This window comes from Tachyglossus aculeatus, chromosome X1 (assembly GCF_015852505.1).
Source record: "Tachyglossus aculeatus isolate mTacAcu1 chromosome X1, mTacAcu1.pri, whole genome shotgun sequence".
NCBI lineage: Eukaryota > Metazoa > Chordata > Mammalia > Monotremata > Tachyglossidae > Tachyglossus > Tachyglossus aculeatus.
In genome coordinates this window covers 126,070,854-126,092,572 of record NC_052101.1, presented here as the reverse complement: position 1 = coordinate 126,092,572, position 21,719 = coordinate 126,070,854, and the positions used below count along the sequence as shown (strand labels likewise).

Below are 21,719 nucleotides of genomic sequence, written 5' to 3'. Positions count from 1 at the left end.
TTAGGCTGCGAGCCCTGTGTGGGCTGGGACTGGGTGTCATCTGCTGATCCTGTACCTACCCCAGAGTTTAGTACAGTTCTTGGTACACAGTAAGAGCTTAACAAATACAGTTATCATTATTATTGTTGTTATTGTTATTATGATTATCATGATCATTATTATTATTAAGCCACATGACCTAGTAGAAAAATTCTGGGCCTAGGAGTCAGAGGATGTGGGTTGTAATCCCGGGTCTGCCTCTTATCTGCTGTGTGACCATTCATTGATTCATTCATTCATTCATTCAGTCGTATTTATTGAGCGCTTACTGTGTGCAGAGCACTGTACTAAGCGCTTGGGAAGTACAAGTAGGCAACATATAGAGACAGTCCCTACCCAACAGTGGGCTCACAGTGTAGAAGGGGGAGACAGAGAACAAAACAAAACATATTAACAAAATAAAATGAATAGAATAAATATGTACAAATAAAATAAGTAAATAGAGTAAAAAATACGTACAAACAGGTGCTGTGGGGAGGGGAAGGAGGTAAGGCGGGGGGAGGGGGAGGAGGGGGAGAGGAAGGAGAGGGCTCAGTCTGGGAAGGCCTCCTGGAGGAGGGCCCTGAGCAAGTCACTTAACTTTTCTGTACCTCAGTTCCATCAACTGTAAAATGGGGATTAAGACTGTGAGCCTTTTGTGGGACCTCTAGAATGTAAGCTTCTTGTGGACAGAGGATGTGTCTGCCAATGCTGTTATATTGTACTCTCTCAAGTGCTTAATACAGTGCTCTGCACACAGTAAGCACTCAATAAATACGATTGAATGAATGAATGAATGAATAGCACTGATTGATTGATCAGTTTGATTGAACTCTGCCCGCTCCCTGACTTTCCCATCACTGTTGACGGCATTATCATCCTTCCCATCTCACAAGCCTGCAACCTTGGTGCCATCCTCAATCAATCAATCAATCAATCAATCAATCAATCAATCGTATTTATTGAGCCCTTACTGTGTGCAGAGCACTGTACTAAATGCTTGGGAAGTACAAGTTGGCAACATATAGAGACAGTCCCTACCCAACAGTGGGCTCACAGTCTAAAAGGGGGAGACAGAGAACAAAACCAAACATACTAACAAAATATATAGAATAGATATGTACAAGTAAAATAAATAAATAGAGTAATAAATATGTACAAACATATATACGTATATACAGGTGCTGTGGGGAAGGGAAGGAGGTAAGATGGGGGGGATGGATAGGGGGAGGAGGGGGAGAGGAAGGAAGGGGCTCAGTCTGGGAAGGCCTCCTGGAGGAGGTGAGCTCTCAGCAGGGCCTTGAAGGGAGGAAGAGAGCTAGCTTGGCGGATGGGCAGAGGGAGGGCATTCCAGGCCAGGGGGATGACGTGGTCCGGGGGTCGATGGCGGGACAGGTGAGAACGAGGCACGGTGAGGAGATTAGCGGCAGAGGAGCGGAGAGTGCAGGGTGGGCTGTAGAAGGAGAGAAGGGAGGTGAGGTAGGAGGGGGCGAGGTGATGGAGTGCCTTGAAGCCCAGGGTCACCCCTCACATCCAAACCGTCACCAAAACCTGCCGGTCTCCCCTCCACAACATTGCCAAGATCCGCCCTTTCCTCTCCATCCAAACCGCTACCCTGCTTGTTCAAGCTCTCATCCTATCCCGTCTGGACGACTGTATCAGCCTCCTCTCCGATCTCCCATCCTCCTGTCTCTCCCCTCTTCAATCCATACTTCACACCGCTGCCCGGATTGTCTTTGTCCAGAAACGCTCTGGGCACGTTACTCCCCTCCTCAAAAATCTCCAGTGGCTACCAGTCAACCTACGCATCAGGCAGAAACTCCTCACCCTCGGCTTCAAGGCTCTTCATCACCTCGCCCCCTCCTACCTCACCTCCCTTCTCTCCTTCTCCAGCCCAGCCCGCACCCTCCGCTCCTTTGCCGCTAATCTCCTCACCGTGCCTCGTTCTCGCCTGTCCCGCCGTCGACCCCCGGCCCACGTCATCCCCTGGCCTGGAATGCCCTCCCTCCGCACATCCGCCAAGCTAGCTCTCTTCCTCCCTTCAAGGCCCTATTGAGAGCTCACCTCCTCCAGGAGGCCTTCCCAGACTGAGCCCCCCCCTTCCTCTCCCCTTCCGCCCGTTCTCCATCCTCCCCGCCTTACCTCCTTCCCCTCCCCATAGCACCTGTATATATGTATATATATTTGTATGTATTTATTACTCTATTTTATTTGTACATATTTATTCTATTCATTTTATTTAGTTAATATGTTTTGTTTTGTTCTCTGTCTCCCTCTTCTAGACTGTGAGCCCACTGTTGGGTAGGGACCGTCTCTATATGTTGCCAACTTGTACTTCCCAACCGCTTAGTTCAGTGCTCTGCACACAGTAAGCGCTCAATAAATACGATTGAATGAATGAATTGATATTGACTGCATCTAACCTAATTATCTTGTATCTACCCCAGTGCTTGGTACAGTGCCTGGCACACAGGAAGCACTTAACAAATACCATTTTTTTTTTAAAAAATTTATCACGACGAATTACATTTTCTGTCCACCCTTGAATGAGCATTGCAGCCTCTCTTGGGGATTCAAGTGAGGCTTGGGTAGTGTGGCAGAGCTGAAAAAACTGATGATACCTGGGTGGCCTGATTGAACAGAGGAGAAACCTGTTTGAGGAAAGATAACCAAATCCACTTGGAAGGGCTCAGACACTTCCTGAATTGAAAGAGGGATACATCCAGGAGAACTCCACTCAGGATCTGTGCAGCTCTGGGGTTTGGGCAGCACTGTCATCTTCTGTTGAACTCGTGCGAATGTTTTAGAATGGGGAACACGTGGCTTCTCCTTTATGCCCGGAAATGTAACGCTGGCAAGCTGAAAAAACTGAAAGGAAAGAGGCAATGAAGAAGGATGAAGTTAATGTCTGTCTCCCCTTCTAGACTGTATGTTTGTTGTGGTCAGGGAATGTGTCTACTAACTCTTTTATATTGGATTGCTTAGTACAGTGCTCTGCACACAGCAAGTGCTCAATAAATACCATTGTTGATGATGATGATGATGAAGACAACTGGAAAATGCACTGTGAGGCACAAGCATCTTTAAGATTTTTTTTTTCCTGACTCCTACATTCTTATTTACCTCAAACTCAACTGGTTTAGGCAACAATGGTAATACTGCTAATGTTAGTAGGCGATGGGGCTCTTCTTAGTAGGCCCAGACAGTGCCTTTCAACCATCTGCCCCAGTGAAATATGTTTTGTCTAATCAGTCAGGAAGAGATCCCGGCTGTGCCACATATCTGCTGTGTGACCTTGGGCAAGTCACTTCACTTCTCTGGGCCTCAGTTCTCTCATCTGTAAAATGGGGAATGAGACTGTGAGCCACACGTGGGACAGGGACTGTGTCCAACCCAATTTACTTGAATCACCCCGGCTCTTAGTACAGTGCTTGGCACGTAGTAAGCGGTTAACAAAATACCAGTATTCATCTTCATATTATTATTATTATTATTAATAAAATAATGGATGCCAGCAGGATTCATTTGTAGGGTCGCCACCAAACCACCCACCTTCTCTTATTCTCATCATTCCTTCCGAGGTTACCTGCTGCTGTACAAGCTCTTGACTCTCCCGTTTCTGTTATTATTATTATTATTATTATTATGAATAATAGTATTTATTGGGAGCTTACTGTGTGCAAAGCACTGTACTATGTGCCAGGGAGAGTACAATATAACATTAAACACATTCCCTGCCTCTGTTCCCTCACTCCCATCCTGGAACTCGCTCCCCAAGTCTAGGAGGCCACAGTTCTTCACACATTAAAAGCCCTTTTGTAATTCTAACCTCCTTCAGCTAGTCTGGCCTGATCCATCTCCCAGCAACCTAAGCCATATAAATCCATCACCACCTCTACCGCTTACGAATGGTTTTCCAGCCATCCCCCACGTTGTTGGATACAATTTCGTTCGATTTGGACATTCAATTATTTCTCTTGGTGACTCTAACTGTAAATCATTCAATTAATCAATCAATGGCATTTATTGAGTGCTGACTGTACTAAGTGCTTGGAAAAGTACAATTTAGTTGATAGAACAGGCCTCTAGGACCTTCAAATCTAGCAGGGAAGACAGACACTGATGATAATAATGACTGTGGTGCTTGTTGAGCACCTACTATGTGTCCAAGCACCGTGTACACTGTACACAAGCACTTGGGCAAACACAAGATAACCAGGTCGGACTGAGTCCCTGTTGCACATGGGGCTCACAGTCTAACAGCGGGGGACGGGTATCGATTAACTGATGTTGAAACTGAGGCACAGAGAAGTCAACTCAACTGCCCAACATTACAGAGAAGGCAAGTGGCAGAGGCAGAATTAGAACCCAAGTCCTTTGACCTCCAGGCCCGCACTCTTTCGACTAGACCATGCTGCTTCTCCTAATAAAAGGAATTCCAGGAAGGGGAGGTCACAGAGTTGAAAGATCTGCACATAAGTCATGTGGAAGGAGGGGGGAGTACCTAAATGCAAATGGAAGTGTGGATTCAAGTGACTGGTTCATTCATTCATTCATTCAGTCATATTTATTGAGTGCTTACTGTGTGCAGAGCACTGTACTAAGCGTTTGGGAAGTCCAAGCTGGCAACATATAGAGACAATCCCTACCCAAAAACGGGCTCACAGCCTAGAAAGGTGGGGAGACAGACAACAGAGCAAAACAAGTAAACAGGTGTCAGGTCACCAGAAAAAATAGAAATAAAGCTAGATGCACAGTATTAACAAAATAAATAGAATAGTAAATATGTACAAGTAAAATAAATAGAGTAATCTGTACAAACATATATACAGGTGCTGTGGGGAGGGGAAGGAGGTAGGGTGGGGGGGATGGGGAGGAGGGGAGGAAAAAGGGGGCTCAGTCTGGGAAGGCCTCCTGGAGGAGGTGAGCTCTCATCATCATCATCAATCGTATTTATTGAGCGCTTACTGTGTGCAGAGCACTGTACTAAGCGCTTGGGAAGTACAAATTGGCAACATATAGAGACAGTCCCTACCCAACAGCAGGCTCACAGTCTAAAAGGGGGAGACAGAGAACAAAACCAAACATACTAACAAAATAAAATAAATAGAATAGATATGTACAAGTAAAATAAATAAATAAATAGAGTAATAAATATGTACAAACATATAGACATATATACAGGTGCTGTGGGGAAGGGAAGGAGGTAAGACGGGGGGATGGGGGGGGGGAGGGGGAGAGGAAGGAGGGGGCTCAGTCTGGGAAGGCCTCCTGGAGGAGGTGAGCTCTCAGTAGGGCTTTGAAGGGAGGAAGAGAGCTAGCTTGGCGGATGTGGGGAGGGAGGGCATGGTTAAGCTCTGGTCAGCGCTTAGAACAGTGCTTTGCACATAGTAAGCGCTTAATAAATGCCGCCATTATTATTATTATTATTTACAGTCCATGTAAATAGCTCTCCCTGAGTGAGGGGCCTTTGGAGAGAGAAGATTCTGAGGGGCCCCACCTGGGTGCGGGATTGGCCACTCCCCATTAGGAAACTCATCTGCTGGTAGACCCTGATCATTAGGTCTGGAAGAAGAAGGTCTGCCTGGGGGGTTAAGGCAGGGCCAGGGGTGTGAGGAGAAGGCCAGTCAACAGGTAGGACTGTAACTCCCCCCCTTTCCCTGCCACCCAGAGCAGGGGAGGGATTCCTGAAGGGACAGGGCTGCTGAGAATCCACCCAATCCCCCTCCACTCCCCCACCCCACCAGGGATCCTGGTGAGGCGGGTAGGGGTAGTCATACCTGAACCGTGTCGAGTCGAACAAAAAAAATCAATAATAATAATGGTATTTGTTAAGTGCTTACTATGTGCCAAGCACTCCAGCACTTAGAACAGTGCTTGGCACATGGTAAGCGATTAGTAAATGCCATCATCATCATCACTGATTTAAGCGCCGGGGGAGATACAAGGTAATCAGGTTGTCCCACATGGGGCCCACAGTCTTAATCCCCATTTTACAGATGAGGTAACCGAGGCACAGAGAAGTTAAGTGACTCGCCCAAGGTCACACAGCGGATTAGAACCCGCGTCCTCTGGCTACCAAGCCTGTGCTTTTCCCACTAAGCCACGCTGCTTCTCTAGTTGCAGCAATCAAGTTGCAGCCACACAGCACAAGGGATTTGTTACTGCAATATTTAATACAAATCTGCCTGGGTGAGGATAGACTGAGGTCTGTTGCCCTAAAAGCGGATTCGACGTCATCACTGAAAGGGGAGAGAGGGAGCTAGTTATAGTCTGTGGTGGGCATGACGTTGCTTCACATTATCAACAGAATCCCATCAAGTGTGGCTCCAGTTTTTTTAAAGTATGGCAAGGTGTGGCTGAAATTGAAGGCAGGGGAAGGGTGTGACTGGAGCATGATTTAGGAAAGCAAGGTAGATTAAATGCAAAATGGAGACTGAAAACAATTGGTAGTAGCAGTGGTTGCAGTGGGAGGGATATTAGTAATACTAGTACTAGTATTAGTAATGGTCGTAGTAGTAGTACTGATGGTAGTACTATTAGTAGTGGTGGTAGTAGTACTAATAGTAACAGTATTTATTGAGCACTTACTGATTGCAGTGCGCTGCACTGAGCACTTGGGAAAGGGAGACAGAAACACAAGATAGGTGCCCAGTCCACAGTGGACTTTCACGCTAACAGGGGAGGCAGACATAATATTTGTAAGTGGGGTCAGAATACATAGATTGACTATTCAATTTCATATACCTTTATACATAAGTGCAGAGGATGAAACTGCCTCATATTCTGTACCCATTAAACATTTGATATTCACCCCACAGCACTCATGTACATATCCATAATTCATTTAATCATATTAATTCCTGTCTCCCCCTCTAGGCTATAAACTCCAGTTGGACAGGGAACATGTCTGCTCGCTCTGATGTATTAAACTCACCCAAGGGCTCAATCCAGTGCTCTGCACTCAATAAGCGCTCAGTAACTACCATTGAATGATAGATGGTTTGATGTTTCTGTATTTTCTGTCGGGGCCCCAGGAACTCAGCAGAGCCAATCTGGGTCTCGGGGGTGTTTCCCCGATCAGGTCCACCACATTGCGCTCTGGTCTAATCCTCCTTGACCCAGCTGCCTCTGTTGGCACTGTGGAACACACCCACCTCCTCCTCATCATCCTCTTCTTCCTCCTCCTGAAACACCATCAGGCCTCCGCTTTGCTGACACGATGAGTAGACGATGAGATTCCCACGGGGTCCTCCTGCTACCTCTCGGGCAGCTCTCTGGCAGTTTGTTTGGCTGGTTCCTCCCCTGCCTCTTGTCCCTGAGCTGGGGGTGTCTCACAGGGCTCTGTTCTGGGTTCCCCGAGGGGTCTGGCCAGAGGGGGAGAGAGACAGTGAAAGGGAGCGGAGAGTGGGGCAGCAGGGTGAAGAGGAGGGAATAGAGCAATTGAGTGATAGATAGATGGGTGGATGGATGGTTTGGCTCCAAGACTCTCCACCAGTTTTCCAATCTTGGAGCTCTACTTTCTTCATGCTCTCCTCCCCAGCTGGCACATTTTTTTAAATGACATCTTAAACCTGCCCACCAAAACCTGACAGTCTCACCTCCACAACATCACCAAAATCAGCCCTTTCCTCTCCATCCAAACCGCTACCTTGCTGGTTCACTCTCTCATCCTATCCCGACTGGATTACTGCATCAGCCTCCTCTGAGGTAGAAGGAGGTGGGATTTCTGAAGAGATCTGGATGTGGGGAGCACTGAGGTCTGAGGGAGGGAAGGAGGGAACCCCAGGCCGGGGGATCAGTACAAGTGAGGAGATGGAGGTGGGAGATAGAGGCCTGGCCAGAAGGTTGGCTTGGGAGGGGCGAGGAGTATGAGCCGGGGCCTGGTGTTCACAGAGAGCGGAAAGGGTAGATGGGGCCAGGGTACGGAGGTAGCTCGGAAGTTGACGGGGAAGAAGCCCGGGAGCCTAGGATAGATTGGGGCTAGGGGACGACGCTATAGGAAGATGATCTTCAGATCATCAGGTTGAAGATGATCTTCAGGAGGCCTTCCCAGACTGAGCCCCTTCCTTCCTCTCCCCCTCGTCCCCCTCTCCATCCCCCCATCTTACCTCCTTCCCTTCCCCACAGCACCTGTATATATGTATATATGTTTGTACATATTTATTACTCTATTTATTTATTTATTTATTTATTTATTTATTTATTTTACTTGTACATATCTATCCTATTTATTTTATTTTGTTGGTATGTTTGGTTTTGTTCTCTGTCTCCCCCTTTTAGACCGTGAGCCCACTGTTGGGTAGGGACTGTGTCTGTATGTTGCCAATTTGTACTTCCCAAGCGCTTAGTACAGTGCTCTGCACACAGTAAGCGCTCAATAAATACGATTGATGATGATGATGATGATCTCCCATCCTCCTGTCTTTCCCCACTTCAGTCTTTTTCCTCTCCTCTCCCCCACCCCCACCGGCCCTACCTCCTTCCCCTCCCGACAGCACTTGTATATATTTGTATAGATTTCTTACTCTATTTCTTTTGTTAATGATGTGCATATAGCTGTAATTCTATTTATTCTGATGGTTTTGACACCTGTCTACGTTTTGTTTTGTTGTCTGTCATCCCCTCCTAGACTGTTAGCCTGTTGTTGGGTAGGGACCATCTCTACGTGTTGCCGGCTTGTACTTCCCAAGTGCTCAGTACAGTGCTCTGCACACAGTAAGCGCTCAATAAATATGATTGAATGAATGACTGAATTTGTGGGTTGAAGGAGACAAAACGAGTCAAGGATAATGCAAAGGGTAGGAGTGGGGAGGGCTGTGAGAGAGGAAGGATGGTGGTGTTTTCTACAGTAATAGGGAATTTGGTGGGGAGGAGAGAGTTTGGGAAGGTCCCGAGGCCCAACATCTCCTGGAACCTGGGATGCGCTCCCCCGGGGCCATGGAGGCGACAGCCCCCATGGCCGAGTGAAGCAAAATTTACCTCTTCCAGGGCCAGCCCTCTGACCAGACGTGAGGGTTTCCCACCAAACCTGAAAAGACCCCGACCCAGGCCTGGGGGTCAGGAAACCTGGGTTCTAATCCCAGCTCCATCACACCCCTGCTCCGGGTGACCTTGTGCAAGCCACCTGAGTTTCCTCCTCAGGTAAAATAATAAATACCATTATTTTATTATATCACTACTACTACCCCAATTATCATTATTATGCAGGCCTACTATGTCTTCAGAGACTGTCCCCTCCCAGCCCTCCTCCCCACTTTTGGCTCCCGTGCTCACGATGAAGAGTCAGCACCGGGATTTCTGGAATGTTCTCCAATTCTTTAAATGGTGACCATTTATTGAAGACAGTGGGGTGAGAACAACTCCTTTCTACCAACATACAGTCAAATTCTAAGCAAATTCAATAACGAAATAAAATCCCCGGCCACGGATCTCAAAGTGTAACAAAGACAAGAGTTGGGGATGGGGTAGTAGGGGAGAGAGATCGGGGGGTGGGGCGGCGGCAGGTGAGTGGCTCCTGTCCCACCACCCCTGAACACAGGTTACCAGAAGAGGTCCCAGATATGGCACCCTAGTGTGGGGGGACTCTAACCCCTTAAACATGGGGTAAAACAGGACTATGGATTGAGCTTGGAAAGAAAAGGCTCTGTCTTGTCCCAGTGGGACCTGTTGGTGGAAGCTATTCAGAACAGGGGCCTAGGGCAGGGGCTGGAACTGGGGCTGCAGCTGGAGGGTGGCCCCAGAAGAAGTCGTGCCCCAGGTCACAGGTCTTGTGAAGGGTCAAGACGGGCAAGTCAAAGTGCTGCAGAGGGAGAGTGTGGGGGACAGAGTGGCATCTACTGTGTAGGTCGGCCGGAGGAGCGATTGCTGGCTACTGAGGTCTTCTCACCCTGGAAGAAAGAAGAGAGGCTGTTGGCCATGGGGAACCAGGCGGCCTGCACCCTCCTCCTACGTCAGGGCACCCCCTCACAAGTTCCCTGTGGAGAAGAGGGCAGGAACAACCCTGCGGCCATACCCTGTGGTGGACATGGCAGTCGAAGTAGCTGCTGTGGGGGCCACTTCGGATGGCTTGCTGTCCATCGGGGCAGTGGTAGGGATCTCCTTGTTTCTGTCAAGTGGAGGAATGTCTGGCAGGGAAGGAGAGAGAGAGGGCTGAATCCCCCTACCTGGCTCAGGGGCCTTCCCCTCCCACTGGGCCAAGCCAGAGAGTCGGGGTTCTCGGCCCTGGTCGCTGGGGCCCAAGGGGTAAAGTTTGGGGGATGGATGGGGATGCTGGAGACTGTATCGAGGGTACAGGGGTGTGGGGTGTCTCACCTGGGAGGTTGCAGGGGCCAGGGGCATCACTGTAGAGTAAATCCCTCAGTAATCCTGATGGACTCCTGGACCTTCTTTGTTGTCTTTTCTTCCCTTCACGTGGGTGGAGGTGGTTTTTGAGCATTTCATGCAACTCCCTGCAGAGAGAAAGGTCAGAGAAGGGTTGGTGGGGGATGGGTGAGCCTTCCACCGCTCCTCTAACTCCAGACCCCCTCGTGGCCCGACCACAAGGCCGGGACGCAGCCCCTCCCCTGAGCCACTCAGACTCCCGTCGCCCCCTGCTTCGGCCCCGGGCAGGTCTCCATCGGCAGCAGCAGCGCCGCTTCAGAAAATCCCTGCCCCCTCTCTGCCCCAGCTCTCTCGATGAAGTTTCACACCTGCCTTCCTCGAACGTTTTTCACTCTGCTAATGGGTGAGAATTTCTAGACCACGCTGGGGTGAGAACATCTGTACCCTAACCAGGTTCAAGAACATTCTTAGCAAATCCAACGATGTTCCAAGCGGGGGCAGCCCTGGCCACCGACCTCAAATGGCCATGTTGGAGACGAGGGAAGGGATGGGGGTCAGAAGGGAGAGGGGCTGGAGAGAGTGGGGAAGAGGGGAACTTGGAGCTAGGTGTCCACTCCACTCCTGTTCCCGTCCCCCAGAGAACCAACAAGTATGGGCTCCTAATACGGCACCCAGGGTGGGGGGAACCTCACCAACTTGTTCGTCCCCAGCCTCAGTGACCACCATCTATCCTGGAGCAGCCCTTACCTGAACTTCTCGTAGCTCCCATCTGAGGAGTACGGTGCGGGTACGTAGTCGAGGGCTTGGGCCTGGTCTTCACTGCCTTGGGCAGGCTCCTGTTCAACACAGCTTGCCCTGGGGGAGGGGAGATGGGATGTGGGAGGCTGGGGGAGGAACCAGCTCATCGCTTCCTGCCCGCCCCCACCCCGGTACCCCTGTGGGGAATGGGGGCACGTCAATCCTGAGGCCGTACCCTGCGGTGCTCATGGAGGGCAGGACGGCTGCCCCGGAGTGTGGACCCGGCAGTTTCTCGGAGGCCTCCACTTCTGGGGATGAGCCACTGACCTCCCCCACAGTGGCATACTGATTCTCCCTCATCAGGTTCATTTGATGGCCTGGTCAGGCAAAGGCACAGAGAAACCTGAATCCCCTCTCCGCCCACCCCAAGGGGCTGCCCTTCCCACCCTGCTGGCTGGAGACAGGAGTTGCTCTCAGTCCAGATGATCGTGGCCTGAAGGATCTGGCGTTGGGATGGTGGGGCTGCGATCCGGGCTGGGGGATAGAGGTGGGGGGGCTCACAATGTAGGCCATAGAAGTCGGGACGCCCAGCAATTTCTAATGAATCCACTTGGTACTTGGCCGGGATCCAGGAGCCGTCCTCCAGAATGTCAATCTCTTCACAGTCAATCTTTTCTTGGGCGATGGTATAGAGGACGATGTAGAAATACCTGTAGAAGGAACGGTCAGGGAGAGGTCAGTGGGGAATGGATGGTGGGGGAGAGTCAAAATCGGGGGGGGGGGGCCAGCAGAGCGCAATCAACATTCATACTCATCTATGACGAGGTTATGATACAGAATCTCCTGGTCACAGACAGGACACCTCCAAGTTTCCTCCTTCTCGTTCCTCTCTAGGAACAGGATGGCGTCGAAAATCTTGACATGGCTGCAGGACACTGCACGGCAGGGCAAGGACACAAGTCCCTGCCCCAGCTTGGTGGATGGGAGGAGAGAGAGTTAAAGGTCAGGGGAGGAGGAGGAGGAGCCACCGGATCACTCACCATGGGACTCAGCCCCTGCCATTTCGGGCCTCATGCATTCACCCACCTTCCTCGTCCAAACCTCAGTCTCTTTCCCTTTCCCCATCCCCAACCCGGGAACCTACCCTCCTTCACACTCTCGGGGACCCACCCAGACCCACCGGACCCAGGAGGGAGACGCGGAGACTTCTGAGGCCTAATGTGGGGTCAACAACCAGCGGCATCACCTCCCGGACTGAAAAGGAGAGAGGAGATCGTGGGGGATAGCTCAGCCCGAGTGGCCGCGGGCTCAACATGGGTAAGGGGTGGTGGTACCCAGGAATCTGTGGTCTGCCAACCACTCTTCTTTGAGAAGGAGACGGGGAGGGAAGGGCCAGAGGTGGACTGGGGAGTCATTCACTTGGGGTTCTGGAGGAAGATGGGGTGGTAGGTCACTAACCCATGGACAGTGTCCCATATGAGGGGAAAAACTTCTTGTTTGTCAATCGCTCCACTAACTTCTCAACAGTAAGTTGCTTCACCAAGCACACGGACATGGCGAAGTCCTGTGGGGAACAGGGAGGGAGCTTGAGAGAGTGGTCAGTGTTTTTTCCTCCACACACCTCCCACCATCCCCCACTGCCAAAACCCACCCCCACCATCCCCATTCCAGCCATACTCACCCGTGTGTCACTCAGTGACCAAAGGAGAATGACACCATTGGGCACTTCGTCAGAAGGGCGCACGAGATGGGTGATATCCACGGGGTGGTTGTAGTGTTTACCATCGACCTCCACCTTTGGGTGTGTGGTTGGGGGTCAGGGGCCAGGCAGGTCATTCTACGTGAGTGAGCCCCCACCTCCTCCCCCCTTCCCTCCCCTGAGCCCCAACTCGGTATGGGTTTGGCCTCTCACATGTGGATAACATAACTGCCCGTTGACAATGATGATCAATTGCAGAGGAAGACAGTCTCCCTGGGGGCCTCGGGTGTCCCATAAACAGAGCCTGTGGGGTGAAGGAGTGGCCGGTGGCAGGGGAGGAACACAGTCAGTGTGGAGGACCATCAGTCTCTTGCCACTGCACCACCTTCTGGGAGCCCACAGGGACAGAGCAGATGAGAATCCACCCAGTCCCCTTTCCTTCCCCCTCCCGTCCATCCCACCAGGGACCCCAATGAGGGAGAGGGGTAGTCTTACCGCAGCTGCACCTGGAAGGTATTGTCTCCTGGTTCAACTTCACTGAGGATATGGAAATCATGTGGAGAGGAGTTGGTGAGGGGGTCCCCCAGAGAGCTGCCCTCCCCAATCCCCCAATTAGGGTGGTGGCCATTCTCTATACCCAGGGTGACACACCAGGGAACCCCGCTGGGGAGAAACATGGCTGCAGGTGAGGGGAGGAAGCAGAACATGGCGGAGACCATGCCTGGCTGTGCAGTGGGTGGGTGGGAGAGGGCAACTGAGCAATTTCTGGGCCACTCTGTTCGTTACCTTCTACTGGATATCTCATCCAACTGTTTCCTGCTGGCCATGAAATTCAACTCCACCATCTTTAATTGCTCAGTGTCCCTAGGCACTGGAGAAACAAACACAGGGACAATGCTCTTGCATCTGTGCCCTTTGAGCACTTGGTATTCAGCCCACCCTCAGCCCCACAGCACTTATTTACAAATCTACAAATTATTTATATCTTCTGTCTCCCCCTCTGGACTGTAAACTCCTTGTGGTAAGGGAACATATCTAATAACTCTGCTGTAATGTACTCTCAAGCGCTCAGTACAGTGTTCAGTACACAGTAAGCACTCTATATACCACCAATTGATTTACTAATAAGGAAGAGAGAGACAGAGACAGAGAGAGAGAGAGACAGAGAGAGAGAGTGTGTGTGTGTGTGTGTGTGTGTGTGTGTGTGTGTGTGTGTGTGTGTCAGTCACAGGTCAGGCCAAGAGATCAGCTAGACCCCAACCCCATCCCTCTGATGAGAGTAGTGAGTCCCTCTGAGGACAGAGGAGACCGAAGGCATGCCTGTTAGGGTCAGGATGGCTTGGTGGTAAACTGAGGCACAGCAAGACCAGAAAGCTGGAAATACCCCAAGGAGTGGGGGAAAGAGGTCTGGTCAGGTTTTCAGGAGAAAAAGGAAGTTTAGTGGCACCAGTCCACTGGAAGAAGAGGGGTAAGGGAGGGGGGCAAGGGAATCATTCATTCATTCAGTCGTATTTATTGAGCACTTACTGTGCACAAAGCTTTGTAATAAGCACTTGAAAGAGTACAATACAACAACAGACACATTCCATGCCCATAATGAGAGCACAGTCTAGAGGCGGAGACAGACACTAATATACACAAATGAATAAATATATTACAGATATATAAATATATGCTGTGGGGATGGGAGGGAGGATGAATGAAGGGAGGAGTCAGGGCAACACGGGAGTGGGAGGAGAGGAAGGCTTAGTCAGGGAAGGCTACTTGAAGGAGATGTACCTTCAGTAAGGCTCTGAAGGGGGGGAGAGCAATTATCCGTCTAATATGAGGAGGGAGAGTGTTGCAGGCCAGAAGCAGGACATGGGCGAGAGGTTGGAGGCGAGATAGATGAGATCGAGGTACAGCGAGAAGGTTAGCATTAAAGGAATTAAGTGCACAGGCTAGGCTGTAGTAGGAGAGTAGCAAGGTGAGGTAGGAGGGGGCTGGTGGTTGAGTGCTTTAAAGCCAATGGTGAGGCATTTTTGTTTGAAGCGGAAGTGGATGGGCAACCACTGGAGTTTCTTGAGGAGTAGGGAAACATGGTCTGAATGTTTTTGAAGGAAAATGATCCGGGCAGCAGAGTGGAGTATGGACCGGAGAGACAGGAGGCAGGGAGATCAGCAAGGAAGCTGATACAATAATCAAGGCGGGATAGGATGTGCTTGCATAAATGTGGTAGCAGTTTGGATGGAGAGAAAAGGGCAGATTTTAGCGATGTTCTGAAGATACAACTGTCAGGATTTGGTGATGGCTTGAGTATGTGGGTGGAATGACAGAGAGGAGTCAAGGATAATACCAAGGTTCCGGGCTTGTGAGATAGGAAGATTGTGGTGCCGTAAACAGTGATGGGAAAGTGAGAGGGAGCACAGGGTTTGGGTGGGAAGATAAGTTCAGTTTTAGCATATTAAGTTTGAGACAATGGGAGAATATCCAAGTAGCGATGTCTTGAAGGCAGGAGGAGATCATCATCATCAATCGTATTTATTGAGCGCTTACTGTGTGCAGATCACTGTACTAAGCGCTTAGCACTGTACAGAGGGAGAGAGATCAGGGCTGGAGATGTAGATTTTGGGTATCATCCACACAGATGTGGAGTTGAAGCCGTGTGAGTTCTCTAAGGGAGTGAGTGTAGATGGAGAATAGAAGGGGGTCCAGAACTGACCTTGAAGAGCCCCCACATTTAGGGGGTGGGAGGCAGAGAAGGGGCCCTCCAAAGCGACTGAGAATGAAGGGCCGGAGAGATAAGAGGAGAACCAGGAGAGAACAGTGTCACTGAAGCCGAAATTAGGTAGTTTCCAGGAGAAGGGGGTGGTTGACAGTGTCAAAAGCAGCTGAGAGATCAAGGAGGGCCACAGCCTCACCTAATTTGGTGGGTTTGATGAACTCGGCGCACACCGTGAATCGGGTGAGGTCCTTCATGGTGACAAAGGGCGGTCCGGCGGGGGCCTCGCTCTCCTCTGGATTCATGCTTGTGAATGGGGGCTGTCCGGCGGGGGTCTCGCTCTTCTCTGGGTTCATGTTTGTGAACGGGGTCACCTTCACCTTCCGTGGGGCTGTGGGAGCGGCAGTGGCAGCAGGGCTGGAGGAAGGGCCGGGTGGGAGTCAAGGGATCCCGGGGCGGAAGGGGCGGTGGGGCCTTGGCCCCGGTCCCCCCCACCCCTCCGGGTCCCCCAAGCCCCGAGTCTGCGGGATGATCCCGCGGGGCTCGGCCCCTTTGGAGACCCCAGGTTTCTTGCAGAATCCACGAGAACGGACAGGGATGGGTGGACGGGAGGGAGGGCGGGAGGGCGGGGGGCCCGGGAAGACGCCTGGCTCTCTCCTCAACAACCCCCTCCCGCCTCCCCCCCGGCTCCCGGCCCGGCCTCGGGGCAACTCCGGGGCTTCTGCCCCGTCGGGGGTCGTCGCCGGGAAGGAGAAAGACAACTGGGTTGTACACTCACTTGCACATATCTATTCTATACTTGTACATATCTATTCTATTTATTTTATTTTGTTAGTAAGTTTGGTTTTGTTCTGTCTGCCCCTTCTAGACTGTGAGCCCGCTGTTGGGTAGGGACTGTCTCTATGTGTTGCCGACTTGTACTTCCCAAGCGCTTAGTACAGTGCTCTGCACACAGTAAGCGCTCAATAAATACGATTGATTGATTGATTAACTGGGTTAGGGGAGGCCCCACGGGAAGGCGAGGGGGGCAGGGGGAGGGCATCTCAGGGGATCCCAGCTCCGCCAAACGTCAGCTGTGTGACTTTGGGCAAGTCACTTAACTTCTCTGTGCCTGTTACCTCATCGGTAAAATGGGGATTAAAACCGAGCCCCCCCGTAGGACAACCTGATCACCTTGTAACCTCCCCGACGCTCAGAACAGCGCTTTGCACATAGTAAGCGCTTAACAAATACCATCATGATGATTATTCTGGAGACTTACGTTAGAGAAAGTGTGGGAGCTCCGGGGAGAGCCGTCGACCGTTCTCCTCAGCACTGGGGCCTCGAGGCCTTCGGCCGTTGGCGGCCGTCACGTGACCACGGGGCGGGAAGGCGTGGCTCTCCTCGGGCCCCGCCCCCGAGGGCACCGATTGGCCAACGATCCCAACCCACCGACACCCGGCCAATCCGCGCGGAGGCGGGAAGGAATGTGGGTGGGGGAGGCCCGAGGGGCCCCCGCTGTTGCCGGGGCAGCTCTCGATTTTGCCTCGTCATCGGGCCCCTCCGGCCCCGCCCCCCAGAGGCGCGATTGGCCAAGACCCTGAGCCCACCGGGTGGCCCAGCCAATGAGGGGAGGCCTGGGGCCCGGGGCCGGGGACGGGGGGGGCAAGGAAGGGGAGGCGCTCTCCTCAGAGGCCCTAGGGGCCCCGCCATTTCCGGCCCAGCCCACGATTTGCCCTCCTAAATTGGCGCCAACTGTCACATGGTAGCCCCTCGGCTATTGTGTGAGCTTGAACAAATCATTTTTCTCTGGGCCTCAGTTCCCCCTTCTGTGCACAGGGCATTAAGACTGTGAGGGTCATGTGGGACGTGAATTGTGGCTGAGCTGATTAGCTTGTATACACCCCAGAGCTTAATACAGTGCCTGGAACATAGTAAGCGCTAAACGAATACCATAAAAAAGACGAAAAAGCTCTTTGGTGACCAATTCCAGCAAAACCGCTGCCCATCCCAAGTGACTGCTGTTTTCATCCCCCTCACCTCTTACAGATGGAGACTCCAGGACTCGTTGGAAATGTTTATGATGGAGAAATCCTGGGCTTCTCGGAGAATTTGACCAACTGGAACGTAATGGGGGCTACAACTGGTGCAAGCACTGGGGCAATTGCATTGAGTGTCTAGTATCATCATCATCATCATCAATCGTATTTATTGAGCGCTTACTATGTGCAGAGCACTGTACTAAGCACTTGGGAAGTACAAATTGGCAACATATAGAGACAGTCCCTACCCAACAGTGGGCTCACAGTCTAAAAGGGTAGTCAATAGTCTCCATCTCCCATTGGTTTTTTTTTTCACTGACCATCTCATCGGTGTGTTGCAGAGCCCTACATAACCCCTCTACTCCGACTCCTTCACCACCATTCCCACCTGCTCACATGCCTCAGGGGAAGTGCGATACCATCTCTGGGGTTTTCGCCATTCTCCCTAGATGATGATGGGTTCTTCAGGTAACAGTCCTACTTCCAGGCTATTTTAATCCCAGCTGTCAATGTCCTACCAACTGGCTGACACAATGCCAGGTTTCTAGGCCTTCACAGAATCAACAGATTGACAGTCATCAATCTCCCCCCACCCACCACCACCACACCCAGTCATTCATTCAATCGTATTTGTTGAGCGCTTACTGTGTGCAGGGCACTGTACTAAGCGCTTGGGGAGTACAAGCTGGCAACAAATAGAGAAGGTCCCTACCCAACAATGGGCTCACAGTCTAGAAGGGGGAGACAGGTAACAAAAACAAAACATGTAGACAGGTGTCAAAATCATCAGAACAAATAGAATTAAAGCTACGTGCACATCATTAACAAAATAAATAGAATAGTAAATATGTCAGTTGGACCTGGGACCCCACCCCAACAAAGTAAGGTTTGCCCAGTCGGGTAGTGTTTGCTTCAAGGATGGGGTGTTCAATATGGCTAACCAGTTCCCCTCACAAAGCAGCCGACTAACCCAATGTATTACCACTCCCCTAGTAACACAGAGCAAATTCGGGTTAGGGGGGTGTAGGAGGAGAAGATAGAAAAAGTATGCATGAGCAGCTAAAAATAAATTCAAGAGGCTGACCTAATCAACAGGTAGGGTTGTTAGGAGTAAGCTCCTTGTGGACAGGGATAGTGTCAAACTCTATTTTACCCTCCCAAGCACTTAGCACAGTGCTCTGGACACAACTAACTGTAAGCTTCTTGAGGGCAGGGATCATGCTATTTCTAGTGTATTCTCCCAAAAGTGTATTACAGTGGCCTGCACACAGGAAACTGTAAGCTCTTTGAGGGCAGGGATCATGCCTACTATCTCTATTGCACTCTCCCAGGCACTTAGGACAGTGTTCTGCACATAGTATGTGCTCAACAATACTACTAATAATAATGATAATAATAATAATGATGGTATTTGTTAAGCGCCTATGTGACATGCACTGTTCTAAGCGCTGGAATATAAATACAAATGATTGAAAGACAGCAATGTAAAATCACCTTCAGTTCACGACACCTGTTGTATAACACCCACACTTGTCATTCTCCACTGACACCTACAAAGACAGCCATGTTCTTCGATAATTATTGTGGAAAGAGATTGGGAGTAGGAGCCAGACGATCTGTGATCTAATCCTTTTTTAATATTTTTTCATTTTGTGTGTTGGTGTAGTATTTGTTAATCACTTACTAATTACCAGGCACCCTACTGAGTGCTGGGTAGAGACAAGCTAACCAGATTGGACACAATCCCTGTCCCACATGGGGCTCACAGTCTTAATCCCCATTTTACAGATGAGGTAACAGAGGCCCAGAGCAATACATTGGCTTGCCCAAGGTCACACAGCAGAAATGTGGAAGAGCTGGGATTAGAAACCAGATCCTTTTGACTCCTAGGCCCGTGGTCTATCCACTAGACCACTCTGCTTCTCATCTGACTAGTCCTGATTCAGTTTTCTCCTCTGAATAATGGGGATAAGGTATCTGCCTTCCCTTTCTCTTAGACTGTGAACCCTGTGGGAGACAGGGACTGGGACCAAACTGTCTATACCATAACCCTTAGCAAATGTTAGTACTTAATACACATCTTAATTATTATTTAAACAATCAGAGAAACCATGTATGTGGAAATGACGGATCCAGAACAAAGTAAAGAAAACCTATAATTATACATTTTCAAACCTCATCAGAATTGAGTATTGGGACCATTGATTGATATTTACAAAATATACCTCTCAATTCTCTTTTTATTTACTCAGTGGACTTGTCTCCCAGCAACAACCCTAGGTTGTGCAAATCAGATGGTTTCCCCATGGAATTTCTTTGCATAAAAATTTTAGTGATGCAATGCACATATCCAAAATAAGTCTAGAGATAAATCTTTACTGGAAAGGACTGATTTGCAAAGCATAAATATGATATTCACAGTGTACAAAGAGGATCCACCAAAAGCAAAAAGTTTGGAGAAAGCAAAACAGCTGACATCGTTGATTTTATATAATTTGATGTGATGTCTGGTTGGTTCTCATGATTATTCCAGTTTCCGTTTTTTGCTGTTTGTGGCTATTATTAACATCTTGACATCAACAACAGACTATCTCTGTGTGTGCAAAGAGCAATCAGACCTGTGGATCTTGCATTGGTCATTTCAGTCACACACACACACACACACACACACACACACACACACAGAATTTCACTGTCAATGGCATCTTCTTTGAGTAGGAAGTGTATCTTAATCAACAGAGAAAGAACAGCAGCATCACGGCCTAGTGGAAAGAGCATGGGCCTGTGAGGCCGAGAATCAGGGTTCTAATCCCAGCTCCGCCACCTGTTTGCTGTGTGACCCTGGACAAGTCACTTCACTTCTCTGTGCCTCAGTTACCTTATTTGTAAAATGGGGATTAAATCCTACTCCCTCCTACTTAGACTGTGAACCCCATGTGGGACAGGGGCTGTGTCCAACAGTGCTTGGCAAGTACAATAATTGTTACTAAAGAGGGATTGAGCTTCTCCTGAATGCAATGCATACTATGCAAAATGTTCCATCTAGGTTTCCCCACTCCTCAAGAACCTCCAGTGATTGCCCATCCACCTTGCATCAAACAAAAACTCTTTGCCATCAGCTTTAAAGCACAAAAATCACCTTGCCCCCTCCTACCTTACCTCACTGATTTCCTACTACAGCCCAGCCCAAGCATTTCGCTCTTCTAATGCCAACCTACTCACTGTATCTCAATCTCGTCTATCTTGCCTCCAACCTTTTGCCCACGTCCTGCCTCTGGCCTGGAATGCCCTTCCTCTTTGTATCCGACAGATCACTTTCCCCCCCTTCAAAGCCATATTGAAGGCACATCTCCTCCAAGAGGCCTTCCCTGACTAGACCCTCATTCCTTCCCTCCTGAGTGGCCCCTGCACTTTAATTTGCACCCTTTATTCACCCCTACCTCATCCCCACAGCATTTAAATACATAGCCTTTATTTATTCATATTAATGTCTGTCTCCCCCTCTAGACTGTAAGCTCACTGTGGGCAGGAAACCTATCTACCAACTCTGTTGCATTGTACTCTCCCAAGTGCTTAGTACAGTGCCCTAAACACAGTAAGCACTCAATAATTATGGTTGATTGATAATGCATTATTCTAAGAATTTGGGAAATGCAATAGAAGAACAAGATACGTACCTTACCTATAAGGAGTTTCCACTCTACTGGATGTGGAAGAAATATTTCTAGTGTAATAAGCATTCCATTCCGAGAGAAGCAGCGTGGCCTAATGGAAAGAGCCCTGGGAATCAGGGTACCCAGATTCTAATCCTGGCTCTGCCTGCTGCGCGACCTTGGATAAATTGCTTAATTTCTCTGTGTCTCAGTTTCCTCATCTGTAAAATGAGGATCTGATACCTGTTCTCCCACTCAGACTGAGCCCAGTGTGGTTCAGGGATGATGTCCAATCTGATGGCATCATACCTACCTCCCCTTGGGCAAGTCACTTAACTTCTCTGTTCCTCAGTTACCTCATCTGTAAAATGGGGATTAAGAGTGAGCATCATGTGGGACAGGGGCTGTGTCCAACCTCATTAGCTTGTATCTATCCCCACACTTAGAACAGTGCTTGGCACATAGTAAGCACCTAACAAATACCATCATTATTATTATTATTATTATTATTATTATTACCCCAGCACTTGGCACAGTGCTTGGTATATGCTAATGCTTAAAAAATA

At 49.8% G+C, this 21,719-nt stretch overlaps 1 protein-coding gene across 1 annotated transcript in view; it reads right to left on the bottom strand.

Annotated features, from left to right (window-relative positions):
- Positions 1-16,755, bottom strand: part of LOC119919706 (E3 SUMO-protein ligase PIAS3-like) — a 545,060-nt gene extending 528,305 nt beyond the window's left edge. The window contains exon 1 of the mRNA XM_038740331.1: positions 16,741-16,755. The gene's annotated coding sequence lies outside the window, so the exon portion shown is untranslated. The remainder of the gene's footprint in view (positions 1-16,740) is intronic.
- Positions 16,756-21,719: the final 4,964 nt, after the last annotated feature.